This window comes from Apostichopus japonicus, chromosome 9 (assembly GCF_037975245.1).
Source record: "Apostichopus japonicus isolate 1M-3 chromosome 9, ASM3797524v1, whole genome shotgun sequence".
NCBI lineage: Eukaryota > Metazoa > Echinodermata > Holothuroidea > Aspidochirotida > Stichopodidae > Apostichopus > Apostichopus japonicus.
The window spans coordinates 3772384-3794377 of NC_092569.1; the positions used below are offsets into that span (position 1 = coordinate 3772384).

The window sequence follows — 21994 nt, forward strand, 5'->3', positions numbered from 1 at the left end:
TTATGTTTTTTTGTGTGCTTGTTCTCCTTCCCTGAAGTGTTATTCATTTAAAGAAACGAGATTGTTAAATGTCAAAGCTACATATTAAAAGTGAGTTGAGCTAGCTATAGGTAGGATAGTAGTACCAACGAGATTAAAATTGTTGGAGCCATGTTCTAATTTCGACAGTATTGTGATGACGATGACGATGTGAACGGTGACGATGATGAAGATGGCGATGACGACAACGTATTAATATATCGTTAATATGTAAATGATGATGATGATGATGATGATGATGATGATGATGATGATGATGATGATGATGATGACGATGACGATGACGACGACGACGATGATGACGACGACGACGACGACGATATATAACGATGATGACGCTGACGACGACGCTGACGACGACGACGATGAAGACGATGATGACGACGCTGACGACGACGCTGACGACGATGATGACGATGATATATGACGACGATAGACGACGATGACGGCGACGACGACGATGATGGTGACGATGACGACAACGATGACGATATTAATCTATCGTAATAGTCATAACTGGCCGGTATTATGTCCCATCCTGTGCTCAAAATCTGATCATTGCGAGAAAAAAAGGTTTGACTCATTGCTACACGTTGAATGTTTTCCTGCAAGAAAACATTACTGGAGACAAGGCCCCACAATACTAAAAGACCCCCCCCCCCAGAAATAAAAAACATACGCATCATATACATAGAAAAGCAAAGAATGACGAGAGTTCGAAAGGTTTTGCGTCTTTAGGACATACGTAACCTTCCTCAACATGTAATTACATGTTTAACTCAAACGTCCAAGGTGACTCCTTTTCTGTTGCTTCGCGCGTTGGCCTTTTCTTGGCGCCAAACTGATTGTGTCGAGCGATACATGATCTGCGTTTCATTTAAAACTCAACTTTAGATTAGGCGGTGTTCCCGAGGGTTCCTTTCTCTCAAAACATGCTAATGCTTTCATCAACTCGCTACGCGCTTTTCTTACGTATTGTTTCACATGCTCATCTTCTGTTACACTTCAAAAAAAGAAAGAAAATAAAAAAGAAATTGCGAATGTTTTCCCTTAAACCTTTCGTGTATCTCCATACAGCTTTGTCGTAAGATTAAACTAAAACAATACTGCGTGAGGGGATAAGTACAGCGTTGCCGATGAATAACATTGGCCTCACGTTATACCACAACATATACGAAATAATAATGAGATTCCAACGTAGTGATATAAACACATTACTGAAAGGTTATTTCAGTCTACGGGCGAAGTATCTCTTAAATGATTTATTTTATTGTATATATATTTCCATCATTTATTTATTTGAACAAACTGGTTGTGACGACTTCATTATTGAATCATCACTACCTTTCCTGCTGGGATTCACTGCTTTTTGTTTTACATTGTCGTGCTGAGGACGAAGTTACGTCACGTAGTGTATACATGCTAAGATCAAAATGGCCTAAATTATTAACATTATATGTATGTATATGTATATGTATATATATATATATATATATATATATATATAATACATATATGTGTATATATATATGTTGTTTGTATTTCCATTGGTTTCAAACCAACTCAAAACCTGTTCATAAATGGTATACTGTATGTGTGTGGTTTCTTATTAGTATGCTTCATGTTGACGTTGTTATACAGAAGAATTGTTTTATACCTTACATCTATGAATTAAAGTCCTACATAGCTTTGGTTTATGGAAGCAATCGAGCGCATTGACATAATATTGTCCCCCTTGAAAACATCTCGTATAATATGTGCATATTCCTGTACACTTCAAGTCGTATCAATAAACAAGCGATAGTATAAAACGTCAAACTGTGTCCTAGTTTTTAGTTGAGCAATATTTGATACAAGCAATAAGGAGGAAGTAGTATCGTGTACAGAATTACAATGAATAATAGTAAGATAACATAATTTATGAAATATGCATAGTATATATATATTTATATATATATATATATATATATATATATATATATATATATATATATATATATATATATATATATATATGTATATATATATATATATATATATATGTATATATATATATATATATATATATATATATATATATATATATATATATATATATATATATATTTATATATATATAGTGACATATTGTAGTGTGCATGCACAGACCGATATTTTTTAAACTTATGATTATGACAGTGAAATGGTCGTTAATGATTGGTTAAAACTCGATGACGGTACACAATATCAGCTATACATATCTGAACTATCAATGGAGAACTCATGGAGATATTACAGCTCCCTGGTAAACAAAAAAAACGGTGAAAAATACATTGACAGATAGCAAGGAGCATCATGCAGGCCTCGGAGCAGCCATATAAACTTATCCCCGCTAATCAGCGAAGCCCCCTTCTGGATTTGTGCTTCGTTGACTAATGTTTGATATTTGGCACCTCTTAACGCTCGGATGAGGCACTCTAGGAGTTTTCTCTAGTGCTGAGGACAGGATTTCTTTTGAATTGGTTGCCTTACGATGGTGTGTTACTTCCTTGTAAGTAACGTCATAAGTAAGTAAGTAACGTCTTGTAAGTAACGTAAGTAACGCCATACATATACCCGTACGTTGTATGTTTGAGTAATACATCTAATGACATTCCTGCTCGATATTAAATATCAATTAAATTTATTTATGTGATTTAGTTGGCCCGAATTCGGCTTGAAGGGCCCACGTGATGATTCCAAGAGGCCTTAAGCATTATATAATATTATTTGATGTACGTTACTGGATTGCCTACCTTACTACTATTTTTGCCGCCGCTCTCCCTCCCCACTTCCTCCTTCTCCTCCTCGTTTTCTATGGTGAGACGCATTTATTTCTATTCTCCCCCCCCCCCCTCTGCCCCCATGACCACAGGTCAAGGGGGCAGGCCTTGCTAGACAGTTGTCCTGTAGACTCAGCCATGGTGCACCCTGAAGTTACGAAAGAAGTTCCAGCCCTACTTATGTTCGAATCCGTTGGAGAATGGAAGCGTCCACTTGAGCCCAAACAAGCCCTGGTATTTGGTGTACTGATAGAAGTTGGGTTATAACTCGATCCTGTCACGTGATGGTTTCGTCGCCACTTGAAGCCAGAGTGCCGTAACTGGATATTGGCTAATTTTGTAACTGCTTTTAACATCAACCTTTGACCCTTCGTGTTATACAGACATCTGTTATACTCGACCAGGCGACCAATGATGTAGTGTACTGATCAAGAAGATCTGCGCACGCTCAGTCTATCGCCACGGAAACAGGTACATGTATTCCTCGCGTGTAGAAAGAAAATATTCTACTTCATCTGTTCGACGGACAATTATTCTCCGCGGGTCGATCGTTTTTTTTCTTCTATACCCAGTATGTTTTATAGCTATTTTTGTTATGATTATCATTATCAATTTCGTTAATACTTTGCTAAAAAATAATGACTGGTGGTTTCACGAGAGATATACATTGCTAGTGTCCAACTAAATAGATAATTTATACACCTGCCACGGGATGTTGTCTTCCCCCCACCAAATCTTTACATAAATAAACTCAAGCTTTCACAGCCGTCTCAACCCCGAACAGAATCTCGTTCGGATCTGTATATAAGCTTGTGTTCAAAGTTATCACAATGCAATCTTTAACTATAAAAATCTCAGCGTTAATTCCATGTTCCTTCGCATTTTAATCTGCCTATTCGACTAACAGATTCATCCGCAGTTTTTTCTCTTTTTTTTCTTTCTTATTCCTTCTGTCTTCTTCTTCTTTTCCTTCCTATTGTTTTTTCTTGCTCTGGTTTTGATCGATTTAAGCCGTCGCTAGTTGCGAGCAAACTGCCAGATTTTCGCCTCACAGTCCGTCTTGCTTGCCATATTGCAATCGATTTTTGCTTTTTGCTCAGCGTCCATCTAACAAAGTCCTTCATGAAATGAATTTCTACTTGATGGAATTCAAAGATTCGACGAAAGTAGGCCGACTGATTTGAAATAATTGAAGGATGGTATAACCGAATCAAAAACTGGAGGAAATTACATCAAATCTATTCTACGCTGGGCTCTTTCACGCTACATAAAAGAGAATTAACGACTATACTGGTTTTTAATAAACCATGTATATATATATATATATATATATATATATATATATATATATATATATATATATATATATATATATATATATATATATATATATATATATATATATATATATATATAATATATAAATATGTAAACATATATATATATGTATATATATATATATATGTAAATATATATATGTATGTATATATATATACATATATATATGTATATATATATATTTAAATATATATATATATATATATATATTTAAATATATATATATATATATATATATATATATATATATATATATATATATATATATATATATATATATATATATATATATACTTTACCAACCGTCGTAAAGATTGTTTTTAATTTTACAATTTATCTCGTCTACTTCATGAATATTCATAAAGTACTTAAAAAACTGTCTTTGCTCCGTATGACGTTGTAGATGAAACATATTAAAAGATGATTTAATCATCAAAAATATGATAAACACAAAACCGCGGTTTATTGATTGGGTTTGCTTAGCTGATGCACTCAAAGTGAAGGGCGTTTGTAATTTTAGGAGTAACGTTCGGAGTGATTTCATAAATTTGATATAAAAAAAAAAACGAAACCTTCCCCAATGGATGTATAGTCACGAGTGTTATCAAAAAGACATTATATACAGGTGGGAAACTGCATCTAATAAGATAGATATTAAAAGAGATAAAACACACTACTTGTATCAAGCGTCTGCATCATTTGCTGCTGGTTCAGATTACAAGCTCAAAATTCTCTTTTTCTGTATTTCTCATCGTATTAAGTTTATAAATGGAAAATGTATGTTTATTTACATACCACATATATGCATTTAGAATCATTATACGTCAGTGCATTGATTTACACATTAAAATGTAGCAGTCCAGCTGAGGTCTTTCAAAATTAACGATAGAATAACCCCCGAAATAGATGAAACAGCACTTCACCAAAGAATATACACACCTGAAAAAAAGGGGGAGGGGGAATAACAGGTTGAAAGAAAATGACATTTGAAACTTACCAAAAGCTCCCAAACTTGTTTAACAGTACTGGTTGTAACGTCACAGATTCACTTGGTCTAGCAACATCACAAATTATGCTATTTCCAGTATCGCTGGGATCCGCGGCTTCCAATAACAAAAAAAGGACCCTCCTTCCTGGCCATTACAGTGTAACAAAAGTTCCGTCCATCTACCTGGTTAACGTTAAATGTAGTAAAATTAAAACAGCTAAACATGTAATACTTAGTACTGTGACTTAGGGTTAGGAAAGTCAAGTTAAGTTAACTTTCAAAAGAAGGGAAAATAATTATCGATGTTTTAAGCCCATACGGAAATGTTATCAATAGGATTTGAAAGGCTTACTAACTTTTAATTCAAATGACCCTCTGCTAATCTGCGAATAAGTCAACTTTCGACATAAAGGGTGGATAAAAAACAGTTTAAAGTGTTAATCCGTGTACGGAATTTTTAGTGGAATGGCCAACAACCAAAATCCTTCTTTAGAGTGTTGGAAGTTTTCTCTATGGGGTACGTGGTCCAATGAGGTTGAACAAACTTGGATGCAAGGTGAATGTGACGTCACAACCATGTTAATCTTAACAACAACCAAAAAAATTGGGGGAAGGTGGGGGGGGGGGGGGGCTTGTGTTAGGCAGAATTTATGTTTGCTGTAATAAATATTTGACTGACTTTCATGAAAAACTGTTTTACAATGGACTATCGTTAAATGGATGTGTGCCGAGAGATTGGCTTCGGTCAGCTTGCGAGTCTACAAGCCTCCATGGCTTCTTTCGCGAGTTCCTGCTTCCGGGAAGATCACATATACATACATCCCTGTAAAGAGTATATAATATTTCTTCGGTTAAGACTTGGGAGACAATAGCTGTTACAATAGTTAATATTGTAAGGTGTTCATTAGGTCTCCGCTCTCACACCTACACCCCCCCCCCCCCCCTGCGATTACAAGATATCTTACAGGATAGTCAATATTAACGTATTTTATTTAATTTCTTATCTTAAATAAAACTGGGGTATGGTGGTCCTTGTTATATAGTTAACTGTTGGATTGATGTCACAATAGCTACTTAGTTAGATCGACGACTTGTTGTGTAAAGTCAGCAGGGATGTGCCCACACTGGGCGGCACTGTGCGGCCCTGCTGCCCAGCACTAAAAATTACCGCCCAGCACTGTCTTAAAAATCGTGAATCCCGCCCAGCACTATATGTTCATCTAAAATCCCGACATTCCTAACAATATATTCAACATAAATTGGGCTTAGTCTATGCCAAAATTATACAGACTAATAATGTATCAGTTACGCATGCGGGAAACATTACTTACGGCTCTCAATCGGTCCCTTGTAAAATCTCTTTGAAACAAACTAATTACTTTTACCAGGTACGTAATATATTTCACTAAAAAAAATTAAAAATGTAAACTGTTAGCCAAACTATAGTGTATTTGCTTAAAAAGCTACACAAGTGCCAGCATTTGGCATCTGAGCACCTTCAAAAATAGACCCCTCCCCCAGGACGGCGATCAGTATACCCGGCACTCAGGAAGTCCTGGGCACATCCCTTGTCAGTCTAACAAGTTGAATGTCAAACTAACGATTAAGCATATGCGATTATAAGTCTCCTGTGGAGTAGTAAAATACCCACTTTTGGTTTACATTCATAACTGATTATATCAATCATACTTACCACGGCAGAGAAATTAAAATCATAAGATTCGTGAAATATTTCAATCGTATCCAGCCAAAGAGCGACAACAGTTTATGACGCTCGCGATAGAAATCCGATAGTCCTGTGGTAGCAGTGTACTGACTGGCTCAGGGAACTTCCCAATCTTATGACAGTGGTGGTAATGATGGTATGAGCGGTGGCAGTCGCAGTCGTGATTGGTGTTCGGGGTTTGGTAGTAGAGGTATAATGAGTATTTATGGTGTTAGCAGATGGAATTACAATGGTTAGCAGTAGTGACTCTTATTATCGTGGTGTAAGTGGCGGTGGGGCTGGTTGTGTGTGGTGTTAATTGTGGCGGAACCGGGTTTAGGTTGTGTTAGTTGTGATCGAAGTACTGACGTGATGGTAGCCTTGATTATTGTGTTATTAGTAATAGTACCGAGTATTGTGGTGTTAGTAGCGGTGTTACTGAGTATTGTGGTGTTAGTAGTAGTGGTACTGACTATCGTCGATGCCATTGGTGGTGATACTGGTTTTGACTGTGTTAGTAGTAGATGAACTTTGTATTGTGGTGTTAGTAGCGACGGTGCTGAGTACGTGTGGTGTTCGCGGAACCGGGTTTGGTTGTGTTAGTAGTGGTAGTAGTGTTGACTACCGTCGTGGTAGAACTGAGTATTGTGGTGTTAGTAGTATTGTTACTGAGTATTGTGGTGTTAGTAGTAGTGGTACTGACTATCAGCGATGCCATTGGTGGTGATACTGGTTTTGATGGTGTTAGTAGTAGAGGAACTTTATATTGTGGTGTTAATGGCGGTAGTGCTGGGTAGTAATGGTGTTAATGGTTGTAGTACTGTGTACTGGTGGTGTTCGTGGTGGTAGTGGTAAAGTGTTATATTGAAGTATTAGTGGCGGTAGTACTGATTATTGTGGTGTTAGTGGCGATGCTGCTGGGTGTTGGTTGTGATGGTGTTGATAGTACTGGGTATATGTGGTGTAAGTGGTGGTGTTATTAGTGATGATGGTGGACACGTTAAAAGATGTTGAAGGCGTTTAAATTAAATAAAATAGTTTGTTTTTTGACTGCGCACGTCAGAGGAAGGTTGGAACCTTCGATCAACCGAAATCGATTATGTGCATATTAACAATACGCATAAAACTTATTTATCCTTAATTCATAAAAAAAAAAAAATGTTTGGCAAAATGATGAAACATGGTTCCATTCATGCGTTGTTTATTTTTTTGTAAATATGTATATAAATATTTTTCTCGAGCTAAAAGGATGCGTGAGTGTGCTGCAATCTCCGTTGTAATGTTTATTCATTTCCAAGCTTGAATATTTATGATTCAATGTAAAGTACTGTAGAGAAGAATATCTGTGCGTTGATTGGATAATCATGAGCCAATTTAACTCTTTTCAAACTCTAAAAAGAAAGAATAAAACAACTACTACATTTTGACCTTCGCCTGTTCCTCAAAATTGTAAAGATATTTAATGTGAAGGATAGACTATTGCCAACCAAAAAAAAAAAAAAAAAAACCGTAGCTAATTCGCCAGACCAAAAATTGGGAAAGACAACCTTATCCGAGCAGAAAACGATATTGTCATTATTTATTTCATTCAATTTTATTACTTTTGAAATGATACCGAGGTTGTAGCTACTCAAAGGGATTCAGATTTAAGTAAGTTCGATTGCTTATGAAAGCAATGAACCTTTCTATCAATTCCAAAAGGGAAAGATGACATGGCAAAAGGTTTTAGGCTAGAGAAATTAAAATTGATTTTTTTCTTCTTCTTCTTTACCTTATCTGCAAAAGAATAAAGATAAGAAAGAGAAAAGAGAAAAAAGAGCTGCCCCTTAGGAAATTCTTTGACGCAATAAATCTTGACAATAGCATTTTCTGTTTCTGTTTGGACCCGCCCCCTCAAGGTTATTAAGGGGTGTTTTTTCCCCTTTTGAGTGAGTGAGGTTCAATCGGATTTCTCCAGTGATCGAGGGACGAGTTTTTAAAGTGACATGATAGGATGACCAGATTTGTGAAGAAATAACACGTCGTCTACAAGTATACTTAAGACGGAGAATATATTCTTACAAACTTTGAGAACAGAACTTTTTCATTTTGAGCTTGAAGCAAAAACCAAAAAAAAAATAACAACTAAGCATCTAGCTTCTTTGAGAAACAGGATCCAAAGACTGAGGTTAATAGTTAGAAAATAGGGGCAGAAAGCAAAATTACATGTGGATATGCGTATGCGTATAATGCAGTCGTGGAATGTGGGAGTTTCAATTTCAGGATATTTATTTCCAGTATAAATATAAATAGTTATGAAAAGGACATAAACTATTCAAAAAGTAGATTACGAAAATTGAAGATGAATTAGGAAAAAGTTCATTTAAACATAAAATTAAAATATGAATATTAGTATAGAAAATTAAATATTTAAAACACATTTACTGAATATTAAAATTAAAATAAAGGAGGAGCTGGTGGGTGGGTAGGTGGGTGGGTGGGTAGGTGGGTGGGTGGGTAGGTGGGTGGGTGTTGGGAGTGGGGGTAGGGTCATTGTACAAGATGTAAAGATGTGTATAGGCTTTTAATTAATCTAAAAGGAAAACTGCACAGCGTCTATGCATAATTCTATTATTAAACTGAAGGAATGTAGCCAGCGGACATCATGAAGGGAACATATATGTCGGATGCATAACAACTGGAAGACATTTGTCAGATAAAGAGTTTTAGGTTTTACAGATTTTACACGGACGAATTTGACGGTCTCTGAGTGAGTCGTTATACATCTAATTGGGACATTAATGTCCGATATCGTTTTATTGCGCCTCAGATGTTACTTTTATGGACTGGAGGAAAATACTAAAAAGTGATCCGATTTGGATGGAAAAGAGTGATGAAATTTATACAAATTTAAGGTCTAAAAGGGTTTTTTTTCGGGGGGTGGGGGGAGCAGTAGTTGTAATTGTCGCTTCAGTATATTGACATACCTCTCATGACGTCATACTATCAATGACGTCATTCCCATCATGAGGTCAGCTTGAGGTACAAAAAAAGGCTGCATCAGTCGATCGGTTCTGTAACCGCAAAAAGAAAAAAAAAAGGAATTTGATTCAAGAACATGTTAAACATGATATTTAATGGAATGTACCGGAATTAATTTATTATTGTGTTTGTAGGAATATATGTTAAATATGGCCGTTGGTCATCCTTAACAGGATTAACAAATGTTCTCAAGAGGATTTTATTCGTGTTTTGCCGTCCCTTGGAATGAAACAAATTCAAAAAGGTAATATATATGACAAGGCATGTATGAATACCAAAGTTCCGCCTCAACCCCCCCCCCTCCCCACCCCCACACAAGCCTCGACCACTCTGAGCAATTCCATACATTCATTTACATATGAGAAACTGATTTAAACAAGGAATTTTTTGGCAAAGTGGGTAAGCATGTTATTGTTGAAATGTCACCACCAACTTAATGAAATGATTCCTGACATGTGATTTTTATTAAAATCTCTTATAAGCTATTATATCAAAACAGTAATAGCTGCTTCTCCAAGGCTTTTGAAACATTCAGCTGCTAAACTGAATGAAGAGCCTCTTATCTTCAATCTTAAGAACAACATGTACCTCCCCTCCGTGTCCTGTTTCCGTTAGATTTGGAGCAAGGCGTTGAGGCAGTAAAGCCTAGATCTATGTAAAAGGTTATATTTGAAAAAAGGGGACATCTCTGATCACGAAGATTTAAAATAATAAAATCAAGGAAAGGGACGTGTATCATTACAAAAAGACAAGAAAAAAAAAACTGTATTTTGCGATGAATTTAATGGTCAAGATTGATTTCAAATATATTTTGTTTTGACTTGAATATTCTGTGTTCTTTTGTTAATGTAATATGCAAGAGCTATACTTGGGCACATATTTCAAATACTAAATACCACACTATATATTGTCCTCTCACATCATACTTCAAAGCACTCGTACTGACAGTATGAACAGTTCCTAACCCTATATCTGATTCTGATGCTAATACCACTCTATACTGTCCTCTCACATCATACTTCAAAGCACTTGCACTGACAGTATGAACAGTTTCTAACCCTATATCTGATTCTAATGCTTAAACCACTCTATACTGTCCTCTCATATCATACTTCAAAGCACTTGCACTGACAGTATGAACAGTTCCGACCCCTTTATCTGATTCTAATGCTAATACCACTCTATACTGTCCTCTCATATCATACTTCAAAGCACTTGCACTGACAGTATGAACAGTTCCCAACCCTATATCTGATTCTAATGCTAATACCACTCTATACTGTCCTCTCATATCATACTTCAAAGCACTTGCACTGACAGTATGAACAGTTCCCAACCCTATATCTGATTCTAATGCTAATACCACTCTATACTGTCCTCTCATATCATACTTCAAAGCACTTGCCCTGACAGTATGAACAGTTCCCAACCCTATATCTGATTCTAATGCTAATATCACTCTATACTGCCTCTCATATCATACTTCAAAGCACTTTCACTGACAGTATGAACAGTTCCGACCCTGTATCTGATTCTAATGCTAATACCACGCTATACTGTCCTCTCATATCATACTTCAAAGCACTTGCACTGACAGTATGAACAGTTCCGACCCTGTATCTGATTCTAATGCTAATACCACTCTATACTGTCCTCTCATATCATACTTCAAAGCACTTGCACTGACAGTATGAACAGTTCCCAACCCTATATCTGATTCTAATGCTAATACCACTCCATACTGTCCTCTCATATCATACTTCAAAGCACTTGTACCGACAGTATGAACAGTTCCTAATCCTTTATCTGATTCTAATGCTTATACCACTCTATACTGTCCTCTCACATCATGCTTCAAAGCACTCGTACTGACAGTATGAACAGTTCCTAATCCTTTATCTGATTCTAATGCTTATACCACTCTATACTGTCCTCTCACATCATGCTTCAAAGCACTCGCACTGACAGTATGAACAGTTCCCAACCCTATATCTGATTCTAATGCTAATACCACTCTATACTGTCCTCTCATATCATACTGCAAAGCACTTGCACTGACAGTATGAACAGTTCCCAACCCTATATCTGATTCTAATGCTAATACCACTCTATACTGTCCTCTCATATCATACTTCAAAGCACTTGCCCTGACAGTATGAACAGTTCCCAACCCTATATCTGATTCTAATGCTAATATCACTCTATACTGCCTCTCATATCATACTTCAAAGCACTTGCACTGACAGAATGAACAGTTCCCAACCCTGTATCTGATTCTAATGCTAATACCACTCCATACTGTCCTCTCATATCATACTTCAAAGCACTTGCACTGACAGTATGAACAGTTCCCAACCCTATATCTGATTCTAATGCTAATATCACTCTATACTGCCTCTCATATCATACTTCAAAGCACTTGCACTGACAGTATGAACAGTTCCCAACCCTGTATCTGATTCTAATGCTAATACCACTCTATACTGTCCTCTCATATCATACTTCAAAGCACTTGCACTGACAGTATGAACAGTTCCTGAACCCTTGTCACAGGATACTCATACTGACCATACTGTAATTACGAGCCACTTTCCGAAAATGGCAAAAATTACAGTTTGTTTATATTGTCCTGACCGAGGGTGCGGTAACGTGGGGGGCGGCTAGCCTGTAACAGTTTTGAAACCACGGCATCCCTTTTCTTTGTTTTTGTCGAATCGATAGAATTGGCTATTTTCCCCCGTTTAATAGCGGTCATTTAGGTGACAGTAAAAGAGGCTCTCGAGTTGAGTCTAATGTCTATATGATAAATACTCTACAGTGCGTATGTAGTGACTGCTAAATATTACTTATCCAGCATTCACACTGGTGGGTTGTTATATGGAATGGTACTGTAGTTCTGTGACCTAGGCGTTAAAAATACACCAAGAGCATGAGAAACTTAGCGGAGTAATAAACATTAAAGGAGCTATTGTCCAATTAGCATCAACTTGGGGTAAGGCTGTATACCCACACTGTTAAAAATAATGGGCAAAATTTACCCAACTTTTTAACCAACGTTGGGCATGTATTCAGCAACCTCAAAAGTTGGGCAAAAATTGACCAACCCAAATAGGTATAATAAATTCTCAACAGTTGGGAGGGGAATTACCCAACTGTTCAGGTTAGCCATTTCCCCAACTGTTGGGTGGGTCATTCATTTTGTTGGGCAAATCATTTAACCAACGTATGGGTTAAGGCACCAGTAATGTATCCATCTGTTGGGCAGTTCATTTAGCCACCTGGTGGGTGTATACTAAATTTGTCCCAATTGTTGGACAATTCATTGATTTTGTTGGGCATTTGCAACAACCAAATGTTGGGTTAATCCTGAACCACTTCCAACTGTTGGGGGTTTCTTAGATCGTGTTGGGCAATAATGGAAAAGAACTGTTGGAATTCTAAAAAATCTTAGACATCACATCCTTTGAAATAAAGAAAGATACTGTATTTTGTAATACTTGGAACACCTTTATTCACTGACCTTGAAGAAGACATATATAACTATCATGGGTGAATAAACTTATTGTTGAATGAACTGAACTTGAACAAGACATATAACTATAATGGTTGAAGAAACTTATTGTTGACTGAACAGTATAATTTGATATAAGAAGTCTTAAATTCAGGTATTCTTGAAACAAGGGTATGAACTGAAATAAATTAATTAATGAAGCCAAATGTTTCATTTATGTAGGGTTCACGCACATTCCTTGGAAACTCATTTTGATCTGAAAACAACCTTCCCTAAAGTGACATTAACATTTGTGGCCTCAATTTTCTTAAGAATCCCACAGGATAAATTTTATCGAAAAAAAATGCCAATGGCTTTGTGATTCCTTGCCATGAGAACTAAAATCCCCCTTGTACATCATACACCAACTTTGCATTAATATTTTAACCTTTTAACTTAAGTTTAACCCCAAAAGTTTCAGTAATGTGGATCAAAAGCACATATACACCCTCCATTTCTGGAGTACCCATGTATGAAAGTGTACTGGTTAAAATTAATATTTAACCAATGCAAGGGTGGATCAAAATGGGCTGCAATCAAGGGGTGTAAAGCTCCATGCTATAGTTAAACAGGAAGCAAAACAGGTTGTCAGCAATGTTCTTGTACCTAAATGCTTACTGCCTTCAGCCCACTACTGCCCTTGCTGTCTTTTCTTGTTTAGGAAATGGAAATTTGCTGTGGTCAGACTCACTCCCTCTCTAGATCTATGTTAGGACCTATGTTTTCTGACCATAGCTAATCACTTATTAACTTTGTAGTCTTTTAAACTCATCATTAATTAATTAATAATTATGTGGAACCATGTACAAAGTTGAATTTACAAAATTTAGAGCAATTTCTTTTGCACTTGAACAATTGTCTTCCACAATCTAATGATATTGGCAAAACATTTTCCACAAAATGATTACTACCTAACTAGCCATCTTTAAATTGTTGAATAGGAAAAAGTCTATTTTTTAGATGAACATGAATGGAACACTTTTAAACTTTTGTTCAAATGAATAATGGTAATAAAGGAGATATGAGGGCTTGCAAAAAAATGTCTTTGAAAATGTTCTTCATGATACTTAAAACAAAGATCCACAAATTTTGATATATTGCTATGCTAATTTCTGTGTTTCTGTGATGTGAAGCAAGCTATACAATGTTGATATGATTTAAAAACTGATAACATTCTTTAGGGCCATTCCACGTGACGTAAGTCACAAATCAGAGCGAAATGTTACACTTGTTTTCAATATCATGTTCAGTACAAGTCTGTAGTTCAGCTAGAAGCCTATAGTTACTGAACTTTGAAAACCCAAAATAAAGAAGGGAAGGGTCTATTCTACATATGTAAAAATGTAAAAATAGTGGATAGAAAGAGCACATATGTCAGTTCATTGTACACTAGCTCATCACACAGTAGTTGCTGGAAGAATTTTAATTGGTGGTGCAAATCAAGAGTAAGTTTCAAAAAAACATTTGCAGTCACATAGTGCATGAAGCTCTGCCTTTCATGGGTGCCCTTAATAATGTTGTCATTTTGAATACAATAACAGTAAGTTCAAATCTAGATGTTCAGTTGTACATAAAAAGTCCTATGGACTAGTTCTGCGAAATATCTTAACTTAAGTGCTACAGTAGCTAAATAGTTCCTTAATTAGCCGTAAAATCACTGCATTACTGCCCATTTCAGCACGTTCTTTACACAAATGTAACCTACATATACTTGTATCATCCACTTTTTTTACCCAATTCCATGATAAATGCATGCTTCAAAAATGAATTTCTAGACACCTTGTAATTTGTGTCGAAGTTTGAAACAGCGGTATTAGGGCTTTGGATATGTATCCCATTATGATACCTCGAGGAAAAAAGGCTCCGAGCTAGGTGATAAACTGTTTAAGGACTGGCAGCAGTCTTCATGAAAGCTCTGAAAGACCGGATGGAGGAGGAAAGATTCTTCATTCCTGATTGCTTATATATGCAACTTTCAATGAAATCTCAAACATTTCGGCAGTGGTGCTGGTACTGCAAGTTGAATATGTAGTGTGCTTTATAGCAGATGTCGACTCCTTCAGAGAGTGTCTGCACGCTCACTGCGTGCCTCTCCAAGATAACAAACACTTGTGATGGTGTCAGCTTGAAGTCTGAGTAAAACCCAAGGATGAAAGGCTGAGATCTTCATTCACTGCTTATTCCCTGTAAGTATGAAGGCAAATGGGTGTGCTCCTGTGAAACCAATAGAAGCAATGAAAAGTAGCTTTTCGTGTTCCATGTTCAAATTTATTTATTTCTGGTGTGTGCTATATTACAGCCAAAACCATTTACTTTATGCATATCACAAATATGTTATTGAACTTGTAGTATAAATTAAAAATGGAAACGCTCCCTTTTGATATGTCTAACCAGTAGGATGATACCAGCACACCACTGATTCATATGTAGAATTAGTTTGGAGAGACTTAACTGACTTAAGATCATCCAAGTGAACAAGAAGATTGTTGTAGGGCATTAGTTGGCACCTCCTTCCCATTCGAAATATAAATGTAGATCACAATGGGTACATGCTAGTTTTGAACTCAGGGATTTTGCACAATCCAATGTCCAACAATAGCAATACTACACCTAATACTACTGATACTACTAATACTACTACTACCACCAACGACAATGACAAGAAGAACAAGAACAAGAAAAAAAAAAAGAAGAACAGCAACAATAACAATAATGATGAAAATACAGCTTAAAGGGTTTTACAGATCAGTGGAGCCAGTCATAATTCTCCAACAATCCTGGAGAGTAAGTTGCTGCAGTCTTTGTAATCCACACAGGGTTTTGCTCAGGTTCCTCACAAGTTCACATTTTCACCTGAGTGGAGTGAGGCCATCAAGATAGAGTGCCTTGCCTAAGGACACAATGTAGCCGGGATTTGAACCACTGATTCTTGGATTACGAGATTCAAACCCTAGCTGATTACAAGCAAAGTCAGCAGCTGATATGAATAATGCATTTAGACATACCCTTTTTAATTCAATAAATGATGAAGCATGATCTGTTGCCGCTGATCGTCCTCCAGTTTTGGCCTAGCTCCTGGTCCCAAAAATAAGTGGTAACATGAGCAATGACAGGTTGTCCTTCTCCTCTGCAAGTGAAAACCAAAATGCCAAATTTAGCAAAGCATAAAAACCTCAAGTATATCAGGAAGTAAATACCAAATTCAATAGTCATCAGGTTAGAAACAATAGGGTAGGTAAGTAGCTGGGGGACCCCCTCCCATTCAAAGAAAGATAGTGATCCTGTATTCATTATGGGAAATATACAGAACATACTTAACATCATCAACCTGGTTGTTCCTGAGGTAATATGGTTAAAGGTCATTGTTTGACCTCTGCTGACTTAATTTATTGTCCTTTGACCTACAGTTTCTATATTATCTACAATAAACACTAAGAAATTACCGTAATATGCTGAAGCTACTGTAGCTTGCCACTGTAGCATAATAAAAACGATACACACTGTAAACATAAGCCCAAGATTTCAACCACGGATCACCATAGGCTTATAATAAGGATAGAAAAGGTTATTGGAAGTTCGAACTCCACACTTAACCTTAACTAGCCTAGGAGTAGGACTCGCTTAAGTAATCTAGGCTAGGCATATAGTACGTACGTCGGTATACAGGTATTCTTTTGTCACTGTGATAGGCTACACTACTGTATAGGCTCTATACGCTAACGTTAGTATTACTAGTACTAGGCCTAGCATAGGAGTACAAAATGTTGATGAAAATTGTGTGAAAGAATCGTCCCAGTTTATTCCGATTACTTCAATCCCTTCACTGAAATGATTACCTTTCATAGACTGAATTATGTCGGGAACAAACAACCCCCAGCTCTTGAGTAGATCTTCCATTTCGACTTTTGAGGCTGTCAACTCGACGGAATATGTAACCCTTCGTCGTGCACGCGCGCTCAAGCACACTTTGCATTCAAAGTTGCCCAACGTTGGTAAACATCGCCAAGGTAAAGCCGAATGCTTGCCCATCGTATGGTATAAAGAACCGAAATTTCGCCCAACATACGATTACGATGACAGAAAAGACCAACATGTGGACAAATATGAGCACGGAGTTTACCAACTCGATGGGTAAACAAACTAATCTGCGATTCGATCATTTTTATATATAAATTGGGCACTATTTGACCAACACAGTTGAAAGGGTACTTGCCCAACAACTTTTTTACCCAGTGTTTTAACAGTGCACCAATAGAACTGCCTGTATGCTAGGCCGGTAACGTAAAGTAACTATCGACTATATTTAAATTATAACAACTGATCTAAAGAACTTGCGAAAGTTGTAGCAATGACTTCGGGAAAAAAAAGTTAGTATCCACTAGCAGCGATTTTGGAGAAAGGTTACCCTCAAATAACATTAGCTATCGGTAACGCCGAAAGTAACAATAAACTTAAGTCTACATGTATACCAAGAGAGCTAAAGAACACAGGCAATATAATAATAATAATAATAATCAGCAGTTATTTTAACGAATCGACCACAAATGTGGGAGAAACCCGCAAGGGCTTATGGATTACAACTTACACGTCGGGTGGCTTCCAATTCAATATTTTAACTCAAATTTGGAATATGTTCAATTTAGAAAGTCATTTCAGATGGGAAAACCGTAGATTGCTCTTGGATGAAAAACCCACATTACTATAACCCGGCCGGATTTCGAACCCGGAACCTCCCGATTGCTAACCCTCATTGCTTCAAATGCCACCGCCTTTGTCCACTCGGCCACATCACAGGCAAGGTTTACTAATAACCACTAGCCATCGACTTATGTTTTTGCTAGTCATCCAATGGCCATGACTATCGGTCATTATGGCAGTTAGAGTACACAGTTGTATAGTACTCCAGTACTATACAAAGTTGTATAGTACTCTAGTACTATATACACATCAGTTGTATAGTACACAGTTGTGCAGTACTCTAGTACTATGCACAGTTGTATAGTACTCTGGTAATATACACAGTTGTATAGTACTCTAGTACTATACAAAGTTGTATAGTACTAGAGTACTATACACAGTTGTATAGTACTCTAGTACTCTGTATAGAACTAGCGTACTACACAACTGTGTTTAGTACTAGAGTACTATACAACTGTGTATAGTACTAGAGTACTATACAACTGTGTTTAGTACTAGAGTACTATACAACTGTGCATAGTACTAGAGTACTATACAACTGTGCATAGTACTAGAGTACTATACATAGTTGTATAGTACTCTAGTACTATACATAGTTGTATAGTACTAGAGTACTATACATAGTTGTATAGTACTCTAGTACTATACATAGTTGTATATTACTCTAGTACTATACACAGTTGTATAGTACTCTAGTACTATGCACAGTTGTATAGTACTCTAGTACTATGCACAGTTGTATAGTACTCTAGTACTAAACACAGTTGTATAGTACTCTAGTACTATACACAGTTGTATAGTACTCTAGTACTAAACACAGTTGTGTAGTACGCTAGTTCTATACACAGTTATATAGTACGCTAGTTCTATACACAATTGTATAGTACTCTAGTACTATACATAGTTGTATAGTACTCTAGTACTATACATAGTTATATAGTACTCTAGTACTATACATAGTTGTATAGTACTCTAGTACTATACAAAGTTGTATAGTACTCTAGTACTATACACATGTCAGTTGTATAGTACACAGTTGTATAGTACAGTTGTATAGTACGATATATATGAAACCGACAAATGTGTTTACGTTGTTGTTAGTGTTTCCATGCTTATCTGCAGCCACAATTCTTGCATACAGCCCCAACCCTAGTTTCCATTAATTTATGAATACTAGTCTAAGTATATACTAAACATTGCAGAGATAATAATAGGCCTCAGCAACCATGATTGTCGAGGTAAGAATATATATGCTCTAGGTATCGATAACAAATACTAATCGCTAACCATTGACTTTCAAGATTAGCGATAATTGTTGACAGGGGGGACGAAAAGAACGATAAGCGGTTTCTTATTTTTGCTCTGTATTTTAGCGTGCGTATTGTATGTTTGTACTTTGTTTGCATGTGTGTTGTTAGTTTGTTCTAAATTAAATGCAAGTCGCACTTATGAATTTCCTCAAGTCCCACTAAAGTGTCAACAAACTTATGCCTCATGAAGTTTATAATATCGTTCCTCTCATGTCCCTCTTGAGAAATCGGCAAGCTCACTCTTACTACCCTCAAAGTTATGCATATTTATCCTTAGTTTATCCTTCTTTTACAGATATTTGAGATGGTAATCTAGAATGGGAAGGCAGTAGAAAAAGAAAAAGGTACCAAGGTTTTAACGCGAGCTCTTATTTTGGCCAAACCACTTAAAAGATTTGACATTCTTCAAACGGACTCTAAAAAATGATATATATATATATATATATATATATATATATATATATATATATATATATATATATATATATATATATATATATATATATATATATATATATATATATATTTCTTTATTACGGCTTGGCTTGCCTATAAAGAGTGGTTATTCTGTGTAAATTGTCAGATTCCAAGCACCAGGGGTGCACTCTAGTCTGTACAATCATAACACTTGGGTAATACGCCCTCGATAACAATTATACAAAGCCAATTTATACGCATTAACACACCAGTAGAATCACTGTGGTCGAGTGGTACGGACTTCGGTCTGTGACACAAGATACGGGGGTTCGATTCCTACCTTCGCCTGATGAGTCCCAAAAAAGGACGAAACCGGTCGTGAAGTGGATTTTTTTCTGGTGTTTTATTCTTTATTTACTTAAACTATATATCTGTCATACCACTTGCTACACCTTCATTAATATATATATATACATATACATATATATATATATATATATACATATATATATATATATATATATATATATATGTACACATAGCTAGATACCTATATGTGCATAATAAGTTTGACTGTTTTCATCTTTTATCGCAACACTATAAGGCTATAATCTGTATATGTACTAGCGGAAGTTCCTTTCACATGTGAATGCCTTTGACAGAATCATTTGTGATTTTTCTTCTTTAAAGTTTTTACGCCCTTCTACAATGACAGCTTAGAAAAAGCCAAATTGACGAAACTATCTATATATATTTATTTTTCTCTAAAAAAAACATGGATGTATAAAGGCAAGGCTTCCACTAGTTTGGCAGCTGCAATAACATCGGAATCTAATGTATTCAACCTTTCTCAGTTAACGAAACTTGAAGAGGAGGTATTCGTGATGGAAATTTGCTTGCTAAAGGACAGAGATTGAGCGGTAGGGGGGGGGGGGGTGCTGAAAGGAAGTAGATAACAAAGTTTCCACTGCCATTGAGCTAACAAATTGTTCACAATATCATGTTTCTCATCGAATATTTTATCTCATGTACATAATGTACCTGTTATAGTTTGCATGCGATGATAACCTAGGTGCCATGCATGTTAATGTGTTCCATGCTGTAAATACTTTGCACTTAAGGTATACATACAACTGTATTACATGACTCCCCGTATGTGGAGGCCTATCGTGAAGGGTGAAAAAATGGATACTTTATTGGTAACATTATTTTTCTAACGAAAGCAGATTTTGTAGTAGTTGAGATGAAATGTTTTTATTATCATTCTGCTAAAAGTAAATAAACAATTTGACCACAGAAGAGGAACCTTCATTTTTTCCCCAAAACATATTTGAATTATGGTGGACAATTTGCAAGTATATAGTTACAGCGTATTTAGGAAAACTGGCCAATGCATCATATACCGGTTACTGACTCATAATACAAACATTACAAATGCGGTAAAAAAAAATTGAAGAACATCTTAATTTGTTTACTCTCTTAAACAACCTTACCCATGGACTCCACTGTTTTACACGGGAAGACATTGATTCAAAACGCAGGGCTCAACTTAACGCACTCAAAATATTTTCTTTTGACTCGGCAGGATATCCTTAGGTGTGTTTATTTATTCGTCAAATGTAGATATATAGCTACTATCCACAAAAGGCGATGATACCTTGTGTAAAATGGTCACGAAACTAATAACATACTATAGTTTCTAATAATAAAAAACACAACAGAATCAGCAATCTCTCCGTGACCACACAGACTGCGGTTCGTAACTATTTCAAAATATACAGGACAGCGATATTAACGTCCCCTTGTCCCTCACATGAATGAATTTGTTTATTTGTTCCGATGTCAAAATACGCTGCATGGTGGGAATTCTATTATACGTAACCTTAGACTCGAGATTCCATGACTACATTTACAGAACTACACTACTAGCCTAACACTGACCATCACAGACATAATCCCTCACCACCAGAAGGCATGTATGTTAGTATATGACTAAACAAAAAAACCCATCTTGGTATGACGTATATATACGCACAACATAACAAGGCTTAGCATGAGTAATGTTTAAATGCATGATATGTGTTGGATCATACACGGTGCCTTCCAATCATAAGGTCCCCGGTTCGA

The 21994-nt window shown here is 36.3% G+C and overlaps 2 long non-coding RNA genes across 7 annotated transcripts in view; both read right to left on the minus strand.

The window, feature by feature from the left end:
• The window catches only part of LOC139973391 (uncharacterized), a 219508-nt gene that overhangs the window by 125170 nt on the left and 72344 nt on the right, over positions 1-21994 (minus strand). For 5 of the 6 annotated variants that reach the window (XR_011795202.1, XR_011795197.1, XR_011795199.1 and 2 more), the window contains 2 exons: positions 9838-9924; positions 5176-5349 (listed from right to left, as the gene is read on the minus strand). This is a non-coding gene — a long non-coding RNA (uncharacterized lncRNA). The remainder of the gene's footprint in view (positions 1-5175; positions 5350-9837; positions 9925-21994) is intronic. The other variant, XR_011795200.1, reaches the window with a different exon arrangement.
• Positions 12901-17676, minus strand: LOC139974106 (uncharacterized). The gene is made up of 3 exons (XR_011795396.1): positions 17279-17676; positions 16448-16569; positions 12901-15656 (listed from the first exon to the last, which is right to left on the minus strand). It is a non-coding gene; the product is annotated as an uncharacterized lncRNA (long non-coding RNA).